We start from the raw sequence: 18,930 nt of genomic DNA, 5'->3' as shown, positions 1-18,930 counted from the left end.
GGAGGTTTGGAGTATTCCTGCTGACCGTCATGCCAGCCATTCTTGGCTGTGCTTTATTAATTTATCTACACTCCTTTGTGTTTGGGGCTGCTGGCTGGTTCATATTCAATCTCTGCCCTCTTCTTAAAAGTAGCGATGAGAGTCAGCAGCTCTCCACCCTGCCATGTGATAGGGAAGCGGTGCTTTCGTAATGCTCTCCCAAGTTGTGACATGTGTTGAAAAGCAGTCTTCTGCCAGTGCTCCTCCGTCTGGGGAACTGCAGGTAAATTTGGCTGTTGCACAAAGTGCCTCGCCACTATCTCACTGTGGTTTTGCAGCCCAGAGGCACTCAGCAGTCAGGCCCCTGCCAGCGCACATGGATACAGCCCGTGAGCCTGGGGCTTTCGTTTGCACCAGGGCAAAGGGAGGGGAAAAGGTATACAAAATATGAAAATGGACATTTTTTCCTTCCCTTCTCTTTTAAATGCCCGAGAAGGGATGGAGAGGGAGGGAAAAACCATCATTCTCGCACCAACAAAAACAGACCACGCTAACTCCTCTGCTAACTCCGCTCTTGTGAGGAGACAGAGGTGGACTGCGGTAAGGTTTTTGGCTCTCGAACACGCTTGAGTGAGTCTAGTCAGGGACTGCAGTCTCCCGAGAAGGGAGCTGGGGCTTGCTGTGCTGGCACTGACAAACTAGCAAGGAGCAAGGTCTTTAACCTGGCTTTGAGAGAAGGAGTGACAGTTTCGTGCTTTGAGGAGACTTTAAAAATGAGGAAATGTCTCTGGGATGAAGGCAGAGTCTAATCTGTCAAACTTGCTATTGTTTCACTGAAATGCCGCAACCCAGCCGTATTTGTCGAGGCTTATTCGTGTCATTTATTGCTGCTGCAGTCTGATGGCACTCAGAGACTTCCAGGAAGGTTAAGGCCCCTACCATATTAAGTGATATATAGCCATATCCCAGGACATGCCTCAAAGGACTTAAAAGGTTTGTGTCAAGCTAGTCAAGCAAAACAGAGGTGACAATAATGTGGAAACAGTGGAAGCAGGGTTTTACAAAGGAAAGAAGGAAGGCTTTTGGGGGCTGCATTTTGGGTTGTTTCGTTGTCTAGAAGATCCCAGAAATTCTCATCCCTAAATCCCAACCCTTGGTTGGAACAAACGTCGTGGATACGGTTATCCAGTAAGTGGGTTAGCGCAAAGTGCTCCTGGTGGAGGCACATGGGTACTGTGGTCTCGCTCCGTGTGGGAGCTCCTGCCCTTGTCCTGCAGAGGGGCCTGCGCTTGCAGACCTGAATGCAAAACCTTGCTCTGAAAATGGACGTGTGTTTTCTGTTCAGGGGAAGTGCTGGAGTTCTGCAAAGGCAAGTTAAGTATTTTGTACAACCTGCAGCTGCTCAGGTTGTTGTTCCCACTGTCATGCCCGTAGGGCGTTTGGGGGAGAGAGGGATACAGTGCGTAATGCTGCATTTCTTTTTAACTTCTGTCCAGCTCCTCTGAAGTATCCTTCAGTAGCCAGAGCAAGACATTGGCGGTGGAGCTATAGCAACAGCAGCACAACACCTACAACTCCCAGCTGGATTTTTATGATGACAGGCAGGAAAAATGGAGTAGCATTTGCCTTGAGGGTTAAAAAAAAGAGGCAAGTAGGAATCTGCTCAACCACTCAGAGACCTAAACTCGGCTTGGGCTGATAGCAGTAAGGATAGTTCGCTGACAGGACATGACATATTCCCATGGAAATGAGATTACATCGCTTTTGGAAAATACGTGGAAGTGACCCTCCACACAAACACCATAGATGGCTTAATGAGCAGAGCTGAAATATTTGGACAATCTGTTCAGAAAATAAATTGATAGGAAATTAATACTAATTAGCCACCAATTTTTAAGCAGAACTTAGCGGGTTCAGTGCCACAGCTATACTACCAGACCCTCCTACCTTCCAGCACAAATCAAAGGTCCGGAGGATTGTTTTAAGTCTGTAGGGAATGCTTACAAAAGTCAGATACAGCACTTTTTTTTTGTTTGTTTGTTAAAGAGTAGTAGATCAGTCTATTTGCTGTTTGGCTGAGTTGCAACAATAGTACTTTTGTAATCAGTGGGTCTTTGCAAAGTCATGACATTTATCTGTCTATACAATGCATATCTATATGTAAGTAATATGTGCTTAGATGAGTTTTGCACTGATAGGCTTCTTGGCAAAGAATTCATCTTTTAGTTGTCCATTAGGGCTGGATTCAACAGAAATGTTGGCTGTCTTCATTGCAGGCCTTGGAAACTATTGGAGTATTCAAGGCTTAGGCAGTCAGATGCCTGCTTTAATTTCTATTGACAAAGGAAGAGGAGGTATGAGCAAATGTAAAACATTTCCTTTCAGCACTGAGCTGAGACAGGCAGCATGGTGCAGGGAGATAACTGCAATCCAGGACATCTGGGTTGTATTTATTGCTGGTTCTGCTGCCAGCTCGCTCTGTGACTTTGCGCAAGTCACTTTTTCATGTTGCTGCCTTGCTCTTGATGAGGCAGGGGGACCTCACCTGTTTTCACACAGCGCTTCGGGCAGGTGCGGAGACACTTGTGGTGGCTCTGCACATGCCAGCTCAAGCTTGGAGCTTGTCCAACCATGGTCAAACACTGCAGTGCCCAAGCTGGCACATCCACACATGCCGTATCAGCCAGCACTATCTGGGTGACCAACATCCCAGAGTCTTCGAGAGGGGCAGCCATGCCCTCCGAGAGCCTGGAGGAAAAGGTGCTCACTAAGCAGCACTGCATTTCCACAAATATCACTAGGTACCAGTAATCAGTGCCTACCCAAGGGAAAGGCGAGCAGAGCAAGGGTTGGGTTGGTAGCCCTTCCACCTTGACTTAATGATTTCGTATCTCATTTACTGCAGCATGCCTAGGAAAGAGCAGTTGGTTTTGGGGAAAGTCACAGGAGACAGGGTAGCTGTTCTCTGCATGGTGCTTCTGGTTCCTGAAGCTCTTTCCAGGTTCCTATTCTCAACATGGAAGCAAACTGCCTGGCATCTTCTTCTTTTCTGTTAGATGCATTTTCAGCCAAATATGAATAACTGAAAGAGCATGAGAACACAAAGAGAAAGTCATATATGACCCTCAGCATATCTCAAGCGATTTCTCTGCAGTCCAGAAGTGATTTTAGGCTATATCTGGAAAAGCACTGCATATATCTTATTTGCCTTTGGTCTTTGTTTTATACAACACTCTGATGTCTTCTGCTGGTTGCGCTCTGCGTAGACTGAGCTTATTGTTAAACTAGAAAATGTTTGCATTTTCTTCTGAAAGTGTTTATAAAGATGCAGGCATTATTAGTACGCTACTGGATCTTACAGGACTGAATCCAAGCTGATCTCAACCTATATCACAGCCTGAATTACAAGATGCACACAATATAGCGTGTTGTATATCAGTTTCATTGAGGTCAATGGATGTCTTGCTTCAGTTTTCACAGAATGAAATCTGAGTACTTCAGGATTTGATCCTGTGGCACTAAATGATCGGCAGATATCATCTGAGTCCTACACATTTTTGTATGCTTCCATTTATGACACTGCTTTGTTTATCTTACTGACTGGTCAGGCTGTCTTTCATGAATTCCCGCCTGGAAATACCTAGATCATTAGAGCTTGGCCAGAGATCTGTCTCAGCAAAGCTGCAAACAATCTTAAAACTTTCTGTTGAGTGTTGGGAGAGACAAGGGAAGAACTTGCCATGGATTGTGATAATGATGCGTCTTTACTTACACTAAAAGCTGTGAATAAAAATGCAATATGCAGTCTAGAGTCAAAGTAATTAATATCGGTAGAAAAAATTGATCTTTTCAATATTTGTACACTATGCAGCAATACTCACCTTAATTTTTTTTTCACCCACTAAAGCAAAGAGGTTAAGACTAGCAGAACAACGCTGACATAAATTTGGCCTGACATATTGTAGCTATGTTGTAAACTATCCTAGTTTAGGAGTCACTTTAACAGTATTGATTTTCCCAGGGTAGATAGTATATTATTCTTCCCAAAGTAAAATGTTCAGCACTCTGAACTGGAGGAGTGAAGTAGGGTGTAGGGCAGCTGGGTTCAGCCCATGATTGGGGATGGTGGGTGGTGCAGTCGCGTTGCCTCCCAGTCCCTTCCCCTCTCCCACTGGCTCTCCCGCAGGTTTGACAGAAAGCTCCTTTCGCCGGGGATTGCTCTTTGCTGAGTATTTGTGCAGCACCTAGCGTAACGAGGTGTCAGTCTTGGGACAGGCTCTTGAAAACGACCCAAGTATAAATTGTAATAGAAATTAATTAAGAGAATACCGATGCCATAGGTGTCAAAGCAGAGTGTAAAAATGATCTTGAGTAAAGTGGTCTGAATGTTTTCAAGTCTGATCCTAAGCTTCTCCAGACTTCAAAGGCTTAAATCCATCCCTTAACACCCAGTCAGGACTTCCTGCAATGCACTCTACTCCTGCACAGACAACTTTGCTGTGTGAAATAAGAGCTGCGTTTGAATCACTGCAGGTTAAAGTCGGTTATTCCCACCGTTCCCATTTCCTAATGTTTTTCACTCTCAATGTTCTTCACTTTTAATGTTTGTAGCAACCTGTGCCAAAAAAGGTGTTTCCTATCATGTTCTCCTCGTATTGTTTTTTTTTTTTTAGTTCATATTTTCAATCCCCAGAGAGCTAAGGTTAGTCATAAACACACTTTTGGCTATCAGATTCATGTGTGGTTTGCTATAGCAACAAACAAAAGCATTACTCAGAAACTGGCATGGAGCTATAAACACATTTTTTTATGATATTACCCAGAGTTAGCTTAATTTATGTGGTACACCGTTGCCACACAACTTCATCCTAGTTAGACTATTATGCTTGTTGAATAGGAGCCTTATAGACAATTCATAGAACATCTTGCAGTGAAATAAGCAAGCCTGTTAATTGGCGTTGTCGTTGGAAGATCACAAGCCAAATTCTGCTGTCACACTGCTGCAAATCTAGCTGAACGCCTTCACAACGTACATTTAGATCAGGGAACAACATCCAACCTGCATCTATTGAGTAAGAGGAAAGTTATCCTCAAACAAGTAAGCGTTCCCTTTGCCTTTGCTGTTTTCACCTCCATAATTTTGCTGCAGCACAATGAGTAGAGGTAAGCATTATCAGGTTGTGGTAGATGATTTAAGCTCACTGCCAACACACTTGGAAAACATTATCTGCAGCATGGCAGGAATAGCGAGGCTTGGCTAAAGACCGTCTCTCTCTCCAGATGTGCTGTGCAGCCATGGGAAGGTGCAGCTGCAGCTTGAGCAGAGCCAGTGTCTCTCCAGCCTGTCCAGGGCCGAGGAGGAGCAGCTTGTGCAGCAAGTACCAGCTGCCCCAGTGAGCTGGCTGGGTTTGTACAGCCTCCCCTGCAATCCCACAGCCACACAGCTCCCAGTCCCCAAGCCAGCTAGTTTAGAGGTTGCCCTGAAGGGCCTATAGAAGTGGTGATTACTGCCTAGGCAAAGCAGACATATTCCTGTTAATGCTTTATCTCGGCCATTTGTTTTCACTGCACCTTTCTGCAATATGAGCCCTCTTCTTTTTTTGATGGCTGCATTTAATATGAAACACATGCATGAAAAATGTGTTTTTCAGTATCCCTGGGCTGGCACTGCTCAGCAAGGAGAGCTTAAACTTCCCTGGAAATGTTCAAATACAGTCAACAGCACTGTATAAAGCAAAATATTTCAGCCATTGCTAAAACGTTATTGACACCCCAGTTCATGCAGGACTCTGAGACTGTAGTGTTTAAAAATGCTGCAGATGTTGCTTCTGGTTCGTAGACAGTAAAGTAAAAATTATTCCACCTTGCAAACAGTAGACAGGCTAATTTCAAGCCAGCAGTCATTCTCTTCGCCTGGCTTCCCTGACTGCGAGCTGTGTATGATGGTGGGGTGAGGAACGCAACTGCATCCTCCTCCAGGGGAGCAGCCTCCCTCAGCTGCACGTGACCTGCTGCAGCTCACCCGCAAGATGCTGAGAGCCCACACTGGGGCCACCGGCTGAGGCAGGGGGCAAGAGGGCACAAACAGTAAACCACTGTTGGTTTTAAAATACCTACTTTTTGCAAGTGTGTACAAAACAATCTGCAGATGGACTCGGGAACTCTCCAGGTGTCTCCCACGCTGTCATCATCCTCTGCTCAAACTCTCTGCGGCCGTGCAAGGCGAGGTGGTCATTGCCCGTCTGCAAAGTGGGGACAAGCCACTGGACTGTGCCCCCTTTGCACTGGTGCAAATGACTCCAGAGAAGCCAGCTGAGCGACGAATCGGACCCACCTACTAACCAGTGGATCGCAAAGACTGTAACTGAATCCACGTGGTCTTCCTTTTCCTTCTACCAGCTTTATGTTGGTGTGAGGCTGTTGATTTCAGGAGAGTCTCTGATCTGCTTCAAGGGCAAAATGTAATTCACCCTCCCGTACACATCAGCCTGAATCTAGCACAAGGGGAGAAAAATGTTAGTATATTATCTTCAAAGAGAATGCATTCGGTTTTACCTGAATTAAAACATATTTAACCTGTGTGTGAATAGACCTTTATGATAAAGAAACAGTTACTCATTTCCATAAGAAATCATTGTTTTCCTCTTGCAGAGAGGCTCTGAATGTTTGGAACTGTTATGAATTAGCCTTAGTGTTGATAATCAAACCCAACAAATTGTCCTCTTAGTACTTTCTAGCTCTTCCACCTGTCTCAATTCATTCACCAGTTACTACACAAACTGCAGTACAGTTACTTTCTCTCCATTTGAGCCTTTAGTCAAAAAGAAATACAGAACTGCAGCAACGACTCTTTAAAAAATAATGTTTTCTCTTTATTGTTTATACCAGCCTCTGTGAAACATAAAACTGAAATCTATTTCCTTAACTAAGCTGTGTTTTCCTCTAATCTATTAGGCAAGCACGCTGGTTTGTTATTTTTGGGTGCCTCCATGCTGGCTTGATGGCGCTCAGGGGAAAAATGAGCATTAAATCACACGCAAAGTTTCAAATAATTTTTTGCAAAAATATGATACATAGAAATACCAAGTTTGTGATCTTCAGTTTCATCCTTTTGTAACTAACAGGTACTTATCATTCCAATGTTTTTCAGTCTCTCACATTTGAGTATTTCTGATTTCAATCAATTCAGATTAAGTTCACTAAACAAAGCATGATTAAATTTGTAAATGAAGATACTTGAAGATACTTATGAGGATTTTAGACTTATGAAGATTCACTTATGTCAATGAAGATACTGAACTGCAAGTTCAGAATTTGCAGGGGCAAGGTGGGATTCCGGTATACCACCATTCAGGAGAGACTTTAAAAAAAAAGAGGTAACCATTCAACAATGAACCAAAATAAGGAATCAGCTTACTTTAAAAGAAGTTAGTAGGTCAGCCTTTGAGTTATTTTGAAATCTGACCTTTTTTGGGCTGGAAATCCCTTCTTTAAGTCCATTTACTCATATTTAGATTTCATTGATGTCAAAAGAACTGTGCTAATTCATATATTAATTTGACTCAATGGATTAATTTAGCTGTAAATGAGCTTTTATGCTTTTGTAAGCCTACAGCTTGCAATTTCCAGAAACTAATTTTTAAAGGGATTCTCCTACACCATGTGAAAACAAGAGAAAGTGAGCTGTGCCAAATGCTCTTTTGCTGCCATCACTGTTTATTGACAGAAACAATTTTTATCTCAGCAAACTGAAGGAACTGGTAACTTTATCTTTAATGTAAAATATTTTCCCATCATACTTTTCTGTCACCTTTATGCCATATCTCTTGTGTTACATATACATTAAGGAATTTAAAAGTTTAAAAGATAATTTTCTTCTGTAGTGATTTACATCCAAACAAGTTGCCCAAGGAGCTTTCTCTCAAATTGAAAACCTGTTTCCAAGGGCAGATGTTTATATAAAAGCCCCCATAAAAGGTTGTGTAAGAGCTATAAGGTTTTTGCTGCATTCCTGTTTTGAGAGGGGATGTTCCCAGCATACCAGAGAGATATGCAAAATAACATCACTCCATTAATATTGCTACATCTGGACACTCACTTTTGCACTGAATTTTATCAGTGGAGTACAGAGAGATAAGTCTCCCTAGACCATAAGAATCTTTAACCTGAAATATATATGTATACATATATATAAATGTTCACTGTGTATTGATTCTGGTGAGAATATTTTTAAGCACTGATTTTGAGGAGTTTGGGCTGAAAAATCTGTTTCTAATTAGGAGTGATAAATGGCTTTTATATAAAGTCTGTATCAGTTACTACTAATATTTTTACATAATATTAGCAGATACTGTCAGACCTATTCTTAGGGAGCAAAGGTGCACTTTACCAAAAGCACCAAAAATTGGCATCCTCCTTTAATGTGCCAGAGAGATGGCAAAGAACAGTCAACCTACCCTGCTGCCTCTCCAGTTCAGTGTTGGGCTACTTTAAGAGACAGCGTGGAGATACTGCTGGAAAGCATCAGTTTCTGGGGCTGCCAGTCAAGCCTATGCAGGCAGCACATTCATTTTTAATAAATATATTAATTTGGTTAATTTTTAAATCTGAGCAAGGCTGAGCTTTGGCAGTGGAACGGGAACTGTGCCCTGGGAGAAGCCTCCCGTTCTTGGGTGGATGAGTCAGCCACGAGAAGGCAAGTGGGAAAGTTAATTTGCCTGTGTTTTATGGGTCTTATCTGCAGGAGGCACCCACCTGCCTCTGCTTATAGACCGGCAACGATAAGAGCTGAATTCACAGCTATCTATGAGGGAGGGTAGTAAGGATCAGCTGTCCCTCACTGTGAGAAGAAGACAGCTCTGTTTTCGCGTAAGACTGGTTTGTTGTGCAGGTGAAGGACAAACCTAGAGGGTTTATTACAGAGGGAAGAAGGCTGCAACACACTTAATCAATATATTGGATAACCAGATAAGTACAGCTTGTTCTCGCCAGGGTTGCCTTAGTGTTTCTGAAGCTGGTAAGCGAGTGAGAGCATGTGACTTGCCAGGTGGCCCTGGAGCCCTTCTTAAAATCCAGAACAGCCAGATGGACAGTGTCACCCAGGGAGATTTTAGCTGGGTGTCTGTGCAAGTATTTACAGCATTGGTAAAAACTCAATCTCAAGCAAAAGCAGTATGTCCCAGGAGATAAAACCGTTGAGGGTCCCAGGAGATAAAACCGTTGAGGATCACAGTGCATTAGACCAATCCTTATTGTTTTATTCGGCAATGAACCTCTAACCCACTTTTGCCCCCTTCCAAAGGGTGGTAGACTGTTTTGGTTCAGTCCATGAGCTGAGGCATATATAACGACAGCTGCTACAAAAGTGACTCCCTTCTCTTGGTTCCATTGTGAAAACAGAGGCACTGCGGTCCTGGAAAAGGATCATAATTGATAATTATCAGAGAGGGTCCTAATGTTGCATGATCATCACCATAATTATGCACCAGCGCACCGTGGGAACGCATGCAGGAAGTAAAGCACACGTTGGGAACCCACTGTAGCACGTACAACCTGTGAAAGAGGAAAATTCCTGCCAAAGACAAGCAAACACACAGACGCAGGACAGGACATTACACCTACCCTCCAGGCAGTCATTAGACTAAAACTGCAGAGATAATGCAAAACTGGTACTTCTGAGACAGAACCACTGGGTGGGGGAAGCAGCACTGAATGCCTTTGTCTAGCTGGTGCCACGAGCATTTTTCCAGCTGTTTTTTTCAGCCTGCCACTTGCAGCTCTATTCTAGCCAGCAAGAGGAGGGAAGAACCAAAAGAGACAAATTCAGGTATCAGCTACTGCTGCCTGCTTTTGCTGTCTCTTTTGGATATCCTTCTAGTTACGGTCTCACAATGAACTTTGGTTGAGAGCTTATTTGAAAACACTGTATTACTCCTATAAAACATTGTTCTTTTTCAGTATCAGGTGAAATACTAGGCTAATAAAATATTTCACTAACTATTTTAATTCTGGCACCAGAAGAGTTATGTGGATCTGGCCAAATTATATTTCTTAAGTAGAGCAGGAGACAGATTGTAACCGTGTTGCAGTAATTTTCAGCCAAGTACCCTAAAAACAGTGATAGTTGGATGAAACTCATTAACCCAGGATCTGGGAAATTTCAGTCTGACAAAGGCAAAAAAAAAAAAAAAAAAAGGCTTGGGAGAAAAAAATCCCCTGTGCTTTCCTTGTTTAAATATGACTCAAGCTGAGAAGGTCTGTGCGGAGCCCCACCAGAGTACTTTCATTCTCATGCTCTGAAGTGTCCTCTGAATTCTATTACATTTATCTTTACCATCAGAGGAAAGATGCGCCACTGTACAAATAAAGAGCTCGTTTCTGAACGGTCTCATGAAAGGTTTTGTTCCTACTGCGCAGCGTGAGCAGGCGTGCTTTTAATAGTTTTAAATCTATGGACAGAGCTTATCAATAAACACACACTCACAGGAAAGCCATTCACTTTCCTTTTCATCTGGAGTCTGATAGTTTTTCTTTTTATGGTAGTGTTTATATCTGTTCTTAGATGCCAGCGTTCTTCCACATCTTCCCTGAAATATCAACCTGTAGAAAATGCTCTGTAAAACCCTACAGAGCTCAGTCCGGTCTGTAATAAACCTTAAATCCCTAAACGTTTCTCCGCGTGGATGTACTCTGCAGAGCAGAGACCTGCTCCTTCTGATAGAAGCAGGAGCTAACGCCACAAACAGCTCTCTGGCAGGGAGAGGAGACGGTTGATTGTAACTCACAGATACTTTCTGCTTTAGGAAGGTTTTAAAATGCAATGATTTGAAGGCTTATAATGAAGTACTCTAACTGCCGACAAGGGCAGCTTAACATACCAAGGCAGTGAATCAAAACGTCTTGTTCATGCCTTGAATGGAAGGAAACTATTCACACATTGGTTATTTGGGAGTAGCTGCTCCTTCAGCTCTGCTGTGCTACAAGCCCCTGCTTTTGGCTCCAAAGTTTGAGTTACGTTCATCATACTACAAGTATGCAGTTAAGTGACAGAGTGCAGCCAGGGGGCATTACCAAACCAAAGGCAAAACAAAGGCGGGAGTATAGCTTAAGCAAAGCCCCAACCGGTTCTGATAGCGTCCTGCAGAGAGTAAGGCCTGTTAAACCCCTTTAGCAGCTATATTTTATCTTCAGTCCACAGACTAGTCTTTTTGTCTGCATCCCACAGAAACAGCTAGGGATACCAGAATTTTGGGGCTTGGTAGGGAGGGTTGGAGGAAAGGCAGAAGTGGGGGCGGCTATTCCTTACTTTATCACTTTTTCCAAGGCAGAATGGCTGCTTTTTCCATTGATGCAATAGTTCGTTTCAGAGCTGACAGCTGGTGGACCTTCTAGCTTCTTCTAGGTGGAGCTGTGGGGTTCCCCAGTGTCCCACTGGCAGTTGTTCAAGTAAAGTAACAGCACTGTCCTGTGCTGGAGCGTTCGGAGAAGCAGCCTTCTCCACCGCCTAGCGCTGGCATCTCCCCATTGCCACGTATCCACCCGGGGATAGAGTGACAGTGGCAGCATTCCCGCAGCGCTCCCGCCGTGCCCCAGAGCCCTGCCCAGCAGTTGGTGTAACTCAGCCCCTGGGATCTCGCAGGACAATGGAATGAAACCAGTTCTCTGGAATGTGCTAGGAAATTTCTGTAGAAAAATGAACCTCTCACTTTTCAGCTGACGCTTTTCCCGAGCATTGTTAGAGCTGCTTGTGGGGAACGCTGCGGGCCTGCTGGAGCTCACGTTCAGGCCTATACAACCTGTGCAAGCTCTGGGCTTTAAACCACAAGAAACACAGTGCATGCATAAATGAGTTTGTCCGCAGTTGCTTTCAGGTTCTTCTTATCTTCACCAAGTGGTTCTTGCAGGATTGTTTCCCTCACGGCCTGCGTTGCTTGCTTGAGAGAACCTGACTCCTCCACCATCCAGATTGCCCAGGAGGATTTGGATGGTGGGGATGATTGCTCTGAGCTGCTGAAGTTACACTCCTCATGCAAAGCAACTACCAGGGGAGGTGGGGAGATGGGACATGATATAGAGAGCAGCCAGGATGTTTTTCAGGTCGTTCTTTAAGTAGCATATCCCTTTGGGAAAGAGAAAATCTAAAAGGCATGCACTCAACAGCCCTGCTATTCTTGTGTATTCTTAGCTGTTCTTGTTTGTAGCCTTTACGTTTAACTTTGATATTTGCATTTAAAGAAATTCACAGCTGAAGCCAAGGTACGATATTAAAGCTGATGCTCTTTGCCATGTTGCCTCCACACAGCAGTTATGGACAACAAATCCACTGCAACTTGTTCTTTATAACAATAGATCTTAAAGCATTACAGGCTTTTAGTCTTCTTTAATGTAGCATTAGGTCATCACTTCTATTTGTAACTTGAGCAGAATAAGAAAACTCTCGGGTAAATGAAGAGAAATAGTGAAATATTTCAGGCTGCTGCTGCTATTGAGAGACTAACTATCTTTGTGCTGTGCATACCATTTGCACAACATATTTAGCAGAGGGATTGGCAAATCTTGACTCGTCAAGCCAGTTGATGCAGTTAGAATACAAAGATCTGTTTATGGATTCAGAGATCTTTACCAAAGCTGATTTTGGAAAGCAGTGAAAATAACTTTTTTAAGTGCTGAAAATTCATGCTTTTATCTAGAAAATGTTTGCTGAGATGGAAAAAGTGGTCCTTCTGCTGCCCATTGTATGTTTGGCTGTGAGAGCTTTTAAAAAATTCTCATTTAGGTCATTTTTCAGTCATGGGAGTTTTAAGGAAACCAAACCAAGAATGTAATAGCTTATATGCTTGATGACCCTGCCTAGGTGAAGTGATATTAAAATTAGCTGGTTGATCTACATTTATTCATCAGTCTCTAATGTCCTAGGATCTCCTGGGAAACCCAAAGAACTGAATGCAACATACACGTTAATTTAACAACTTTCCAAAACAAATCAGATAGTAGATTGGGATGGAGAGGGAAGACATAAAAAAGAAGCAGATATGAAAGCTGCAGCACTGAGGGGCCCAAGGAAATAAAATGGTTGAATTGCTACCTTTTTGCCTATTGCCCTGAAGCAAAAAATCTCTCTTAGCAAACTAAAGCTCCAAGTCAGGCAAACTTACCTATCTCAAAAAGTGCTCTTTAGAGGCCCAGTTAAATGCCAAGCATGTGCATAGTGTTCCTGTTATCAAGTGCTTTCCTGAGTTGGGACCTACAATTTTAAATATTCTAAATATTCTAAATATTCCCAATTCCAGATACAAGAAGTAAATCAGAAGGGGCTGCAGGGCTTTGCAGTAGCAATGCTCAGGTGGCAGTGAGAGTTATGAAGGAAGTAAAGGAATCCAAGTAGTTATGATACCTGCAAGAGAAGGAGAACAAGCCATGGAAAAAATAACTGGGCACACTGCCCGTTTTGAAGAAGAGCTTTGAAATAAAAATACAAAGAACTGTGGAACAGTGCTTCAGCACTGACAATCCATTGACGGGCCCATGACAGGGGTGCCTGAGGGCTCAGAGAAACTGATCTGCAGGTGTGCACACCAGATGGTTGCAAATACATCCCTGGCAGGGTGGTCCTGATACAGGAGCTGGCTGAGCCTCTCCAAGGTGGTAGCAATGCACGTCCTTATTTCCAGTGAGACTCACACATAATACTAAGCACAGGAGGAGGTCCTGAGAAGGATCGACACGTCTCGATTATTTGCCTGGTCAAACAACAATGTTAGCAATGACGACGATATTAAATTCTCCTTGTTGTTGTTTGTCTTACAATTATTTAGTCCTCTTCCTCATTAATAATGTACATCATGTTATGTGCCCAGGGTGCACTTCGCATTGTCAGAAAAGACCCTGCTAAGATGTCCCGGGCTTACCAGGGTGTGCAGGCACAACTCCTCAGACAGCCTAGGGACTCAAAGCTATTCATTTCTGCAAGGCCAGACCAACACTGGGTCAAACAGGTCTGTTTATTTCTTACCATAGCTTACCAAGAAATGGTAATTAGCAAACAGCAAAATCCTAGTAAAGAAAAAAAGCATAGTTTGTGGTCTTCGTATGTTAACAAATCATAATAAATGAGTGAGCAAAGCACGCAAGTTTTCACCTGAAGACCTATATTAATCTATCACAGCTTAGGTTTCTCTCTATTAAGAGGAACTAGTTGTCCAAGTGACGTTAGATAATGCAAGTCAGTCAGTACCTAGCAAAAAGCTACCTCTTCTAGTGAGGATGTGACCTGAGAATTAGCAAGATTTAACCTGTGTCTTTGTCAAAAAAATATGTATTTTAACCATTGCTACTCTTGTTAATATTAACTGATGCACATTAAAATCCTACAGAAAACAAGGCAACGGTGGTATATTAGTTCTCTCCCAGGAAAAAAATAAAATAAAATGAAATGAAATAAAACAAAACAAAACACAAATAAAACCACTTTTTAGCAGGAAAGATAACGCCTAAGAAGTTGATGTGAACAAAATTATATACTTAAAAATAAGATCAAACTACTTAAATTCACTACATTATATGCAAACATATCTTTAGTATTGAACAGTAAAAGGCAAAAATACAAAAAGTGTAGAGAAAGAGATAAAATTTATAAGCACAGGAAATAGATGATGATCAGCAAAAGAGATTATAAAAAAGGTATTTTAAGCAACATATCCAGGATATTCTTTTGTTGTTTTATTCTTAATTTAATTTTAAAGGATACAAATTATGGTAAATTAATATGCCAATGTCCCAATTACAAATAAGTTTCCATTTTTATGATACATTAAACCACAATTGACTTGAATTAGATCACACTGTCATGCTTTAAATTGATATATAATGTAAAAAATGTGTTTTTGGAGGCTGTTCCCTAATATGAATATCAAAACAATAACCACGTTTTACATATTTGCAGTTGTACCTAAAACAACCCAGTTGGGTTGCTCGATTAAAGATAAATAATCAAAAAAATTTGCATCTAAAAAAGCAAACACAATTTTTAGTCATATGATATGAAAATGTTCCATTCTGTGTAACGCCTACTGCCTGTTTTCAAAAAATTCCCTTGTTCTGAGGTCAGTTCAGTGGCTATTAGAACTAGTCATTGGTGTAAATTCCATCTTGTTTATGAAAACATTTTGGACAAAGCAATGATTGTCCAGGGGTTTTGAAAAAAGTTAAAACCTATAAAATGTTGGCATCACTACTATTTGGAGCATGAGGACGACATGCATATAAATCATAGTTTATTGGCACAGATTTTCATATACAGAAAGAAAGCTTTGCTGAATATGGAATAAAGCAATGTACTCTAATTTCTTTTTTTATAAGTTTATTTTTAATGTCATCTGAATTGGAAAAAAATCGGAACCAAACCTTAGGCCTAGTCTACACTGGAAATTGGGGCATAACAAGTCTTTTTGACATGGCTTAACTAATGCAGAGGGGAGAATTACTCTATGAATAGGCAGTTTGGGGAAATCAGGATGGTTGCAAAGTCCCTCGGTGCAAAGCTTGGAAGGGGAGGGGATTTGTGTAGCCAATCTTCGCTCCATGCCATCTCAGCCTTCTCTGTACTAACCCTGGGACAGGAATCTGTTGCTCCATTTTATAGGAAAAAAAAATCCTACTATTACCATTTAGGAGAGGTAGCAGTTTACTAAGAGCTTTCACAGGAGGACTCTTTCCCTCCTACACACCATGAAGTGGGTGAACGAGGCCTTTTGCACTGGCGGATCTGCCCCTTAACAGCACAGGATGCTTCTGACTGCATTTGAGCAATCCTTGACTCACAACACCTCTAACAAGGACAAGGACAGCAATTGCCTGATAGTACTTGGCCAAGCATGTGAAGTCACTCTTGTGCCTCATACACCACTGCTTTGCTTCATGAGCAGCTGGTGGAAAGCAAGAAACTTCTCCTCTGCTCCAGCCCAGATGAGATGTCATCTGCCCCAGGTCTACCTTTCTACATCCACACTGAACTGGACTTGGACAGTTGTTTGCTGTTTCCAAAACAGCATCCCTATGGGAAATAAGTATTCAGATCTTTCTGCGGAAAGTAGTGGAGCACTGAATTCTCTTGGGTTTTATGAGTAGTCCAGTCCTAGTAGCAGAAAGATTTTGGAGATTTTGGAGTGAAATAAATCAGCTGCATAAACCATATAGGACCATTCCGGTTTTGAAAATGGAGCACTTCCATACTTATATTGCTCTAGCTCAACTTAAATGTCGCTGAAGTTACACCAGAGTAAAACAAGAGAAACAGTAGTGAACCTACCCAGGAATCCTCCCAGACAATTCTTTCCTTTTTCTTTTCTAGTAGCAAAATTATTGGCAGCCATCAGGGCTTAATGTTGTAATTAGTCTCCAAGTGCTGCACTGAAGAGCAAATGCTGTAGCAAGCCAAGCAATATTCTGTTAAGCCATTCCACTGGACTGCAAGAGCTTGTGGGTGGGATTTTCCCAAGTGAAAAATACAGCAATGCCACAAGTCTAAGTCACTATTCTTTCTTGGGATTTTAGTAACAGCCATAAAATTTGAGGTTGGCACCTGACTCTTTAGAAACACTAAGCAATTGAAACAATCAAGCCTCAGGTCCACAGCTCTTCTACACATACAATGTGTATTAGAATAGATGTGGTTAACAGCTTCATGAATGGACCTGAGAATTTTCAAAAAGAGATGCCTAAAATCAGATTTGTAAATCTAACATTTAAATTTTTAAATAGAGTTATGATCATTTTTCAACTTTCTTGAGCTTCTGAAAATTGCAGTTGCTAAGCTTTTGAAAAGTTCAAACCAATTGATGAAGGTCTTTAATCTGGATTAGGGGCAGCATTTAAACCAATTTCTAATTTTATTTTTTTTCTAGGATGGGGACTGTTTTCTTCATCTTTCTTCATAAAAGCCTCTACATTTTTAGCTTTGAATATTTCTGGTATCTTTGGAAAGATCAGCCTGATGAAATCTGAGATAAAGAATTTGAATGAAAGCAGGCCTTTCTACAGCTGGCTGGGCAGTTCTCATAGTCATACTGATCTAGAGGATTTCAGTTTGAAAGCTCATTATTCTGTACTTTATACTGGTTATGTGGCTATTAACAACTTGTGTGTTGTTTTCAGGTTCTGGACGACAGCTGAGACCAGCAGAGCCTGCTGGAGATGCTGATGCTGATGCAGAAGATGAAGATTCTGTAAGTTTGAGGGTTTTTTTTTTTTTGAGCGGTTGGGTACAACTACCTTGTAAAAGCTTGATCTCTAGTATTTTGTTTACAGTTAGGTTTTGTTGGTGACTTCTTTTCTTTGTCAAAAATGTTGTAGCTGTTAGTATTTCTTTCTGTTTGGGAATCTTCCTACCAGAACAATGCTGCAGTGTGATGTAATTTACTCTTTACCATGACTTGCCAGCAGAAGTTCTATACCAAGACCTATCAAACTCTTTATTACATGGCTGTTGACTAAAACAAACAGCGTTCCTTTAAACGTTTAACTGGTTTACCTTGCCCACAGTCTGACTCTAGAAGGAATTATACTGAATGATTGTCAGCAGAAATTCCTTCTGGGACTCTTGACTTTTCCATAGTTTGCCTGGGGCAATACAATTTGAAGCTACAGGATGCAGGGTTTAGCTGTGTTGATAGAGTAGGGCAGGAAATCATTACAGCCTCTTTCAATCATTATTGACTAATCTTGTCAGCATTTTTAATCTGTTCAACCCATTGCTGCATCCAGTTCATAATGCAAATCAAAGTCATTATACCATAATTTTTGTTTCTCAGGATTCTGTCCCTTGCATTCTTGATCAACTTTCTTAATGGGAAATGAATGTATTGTTGACCCAAGGAAAACGTTATTAGTTATTCTGCATCAGCTATTACTAATGAAGGATTTGTACACAGAAGGAGACTATGCCTAAGTAGAAAAATTCTCCTAAAAACTGGGTCACTTTTTAATGGTGAATGTTCCTTTCCCACCACTCATTTCTTTCCTGCAGGTTAATGAAGTGGCAGTAGAAGATATCCGTCCAAGGCCACAGGGATCCTCTCCGGTTTATGAATATTCCGTAGAAGAAGAATATTTAAAGGCAAGACACTGAGGTTTCGTGCATGCGTGGATTTAATGAGTTGCATGCGTGGATTTAATGTGTTGATTTAAGAGGCTTTAGCTCCTACAAGTAGCTGAGACTCCCATGTCATGTAATAGGATACAGTTGAAGCCATATAACCTCCCCTGCCATATCAGGGCCATGCTCATTGATGGTTTTATGTTGTGTTGGGTTTGTTGTTGGTCATGTTCTTATTTCTTTACAAAAATTCCATTTGACTTCATTCCAGGAGCTGGGACATTGAGTATAACGAAATGACAACAATTTTCCTATTAGAATATTTAATTGTCTTTAGTCTGACTAATACATATTTTGAAATTACCTATATCTCTTGGTTACTCAAAAGCAAATTAGCACAGTTATATTAAGATAAGTAAGTAACTGTAAGTCTAATAAACGAATAACACGTATGTTATTCACAAAGATGAAAGCATGAGAAATGTCCAGCATGCATAACACACAGACAAGCTCCCAGCTTCTTAATACAGTTGGTCTCTGGTGACCATTTCATGCAAATTTTCTGTACAGTATAGGAAGGCCCTGGTACCTAATTTACTACTGGTAATAATACAGCTAAATCATTCCCATTGTACTGAAAATTAGCTTTGTAGATCCCAACCTTGTTCTGTTGCCATTTAAGTCAGCCTCAGTTCTCGGTCTAAACCAGGAATTTTAACTCATGTAGGACTTTTAGGACTTTTGTTATGCTTTACAACAGCACCATTTCTGAACAGTAAATAATTGCAATTTATTTTTCAGCTTCAAGAAGAAAAGAAAAAATATTCTACAGACAAATCAAAACAGAGTCATCCACAGGT

General features: G+C 41.5%; 1 protein-coding gene across 3 annotated transcripts in view; it reads left to right on the top strand.

Annotated features, from left to right (window-relative positions):
- The window catches only part of AHNAK2 (AHNAK nucleoprotein 2), a 66,612-nt gene that overhangs the window by 20,627 nt on the left and 27,055 nt on the right, over window positions 1–18,930 (top strand). For 2 of the 3 annotated variants that reach the window (XM_068947260.1, XM_068947259.1), the window contains exons 2-4: window positions 17,131–17,201; window positions 18,002–18,091; window positions 18,872–18,928. The gene's annotated coding sequence lies outside the window, so the exon portion shown is untranslated. Of the gene's footprint in view, window positions 1–17,130; window positions 17,202–18,001; window positions 18,182–18,797; window positions 18,929–18,930 lie in introns of all 3 variants that reach the window. The other variant, XM_068947261.1, reaches the window with a different exon arrangement.

This window comes from Struthio camelus, chromosome 5 (genome assembly GCF_040807025.1).
Source record: "Struthio camelus isolate bStrCam1 chromosome 5, bStrCam1.hap1, whole genome shotgun sequence".
Classification (NCBI taxonomy): domain Eukaryota; kingdom Metazoa; phylum Chordata; class Aves; order Struthioniformes; family Struthionidae; genus Struthio; species Struthio camelus.
Note: the sequence above shows the minus strand (reverse complement) of the source record. Positions and strands in the feature narration are given on the sequence as shown.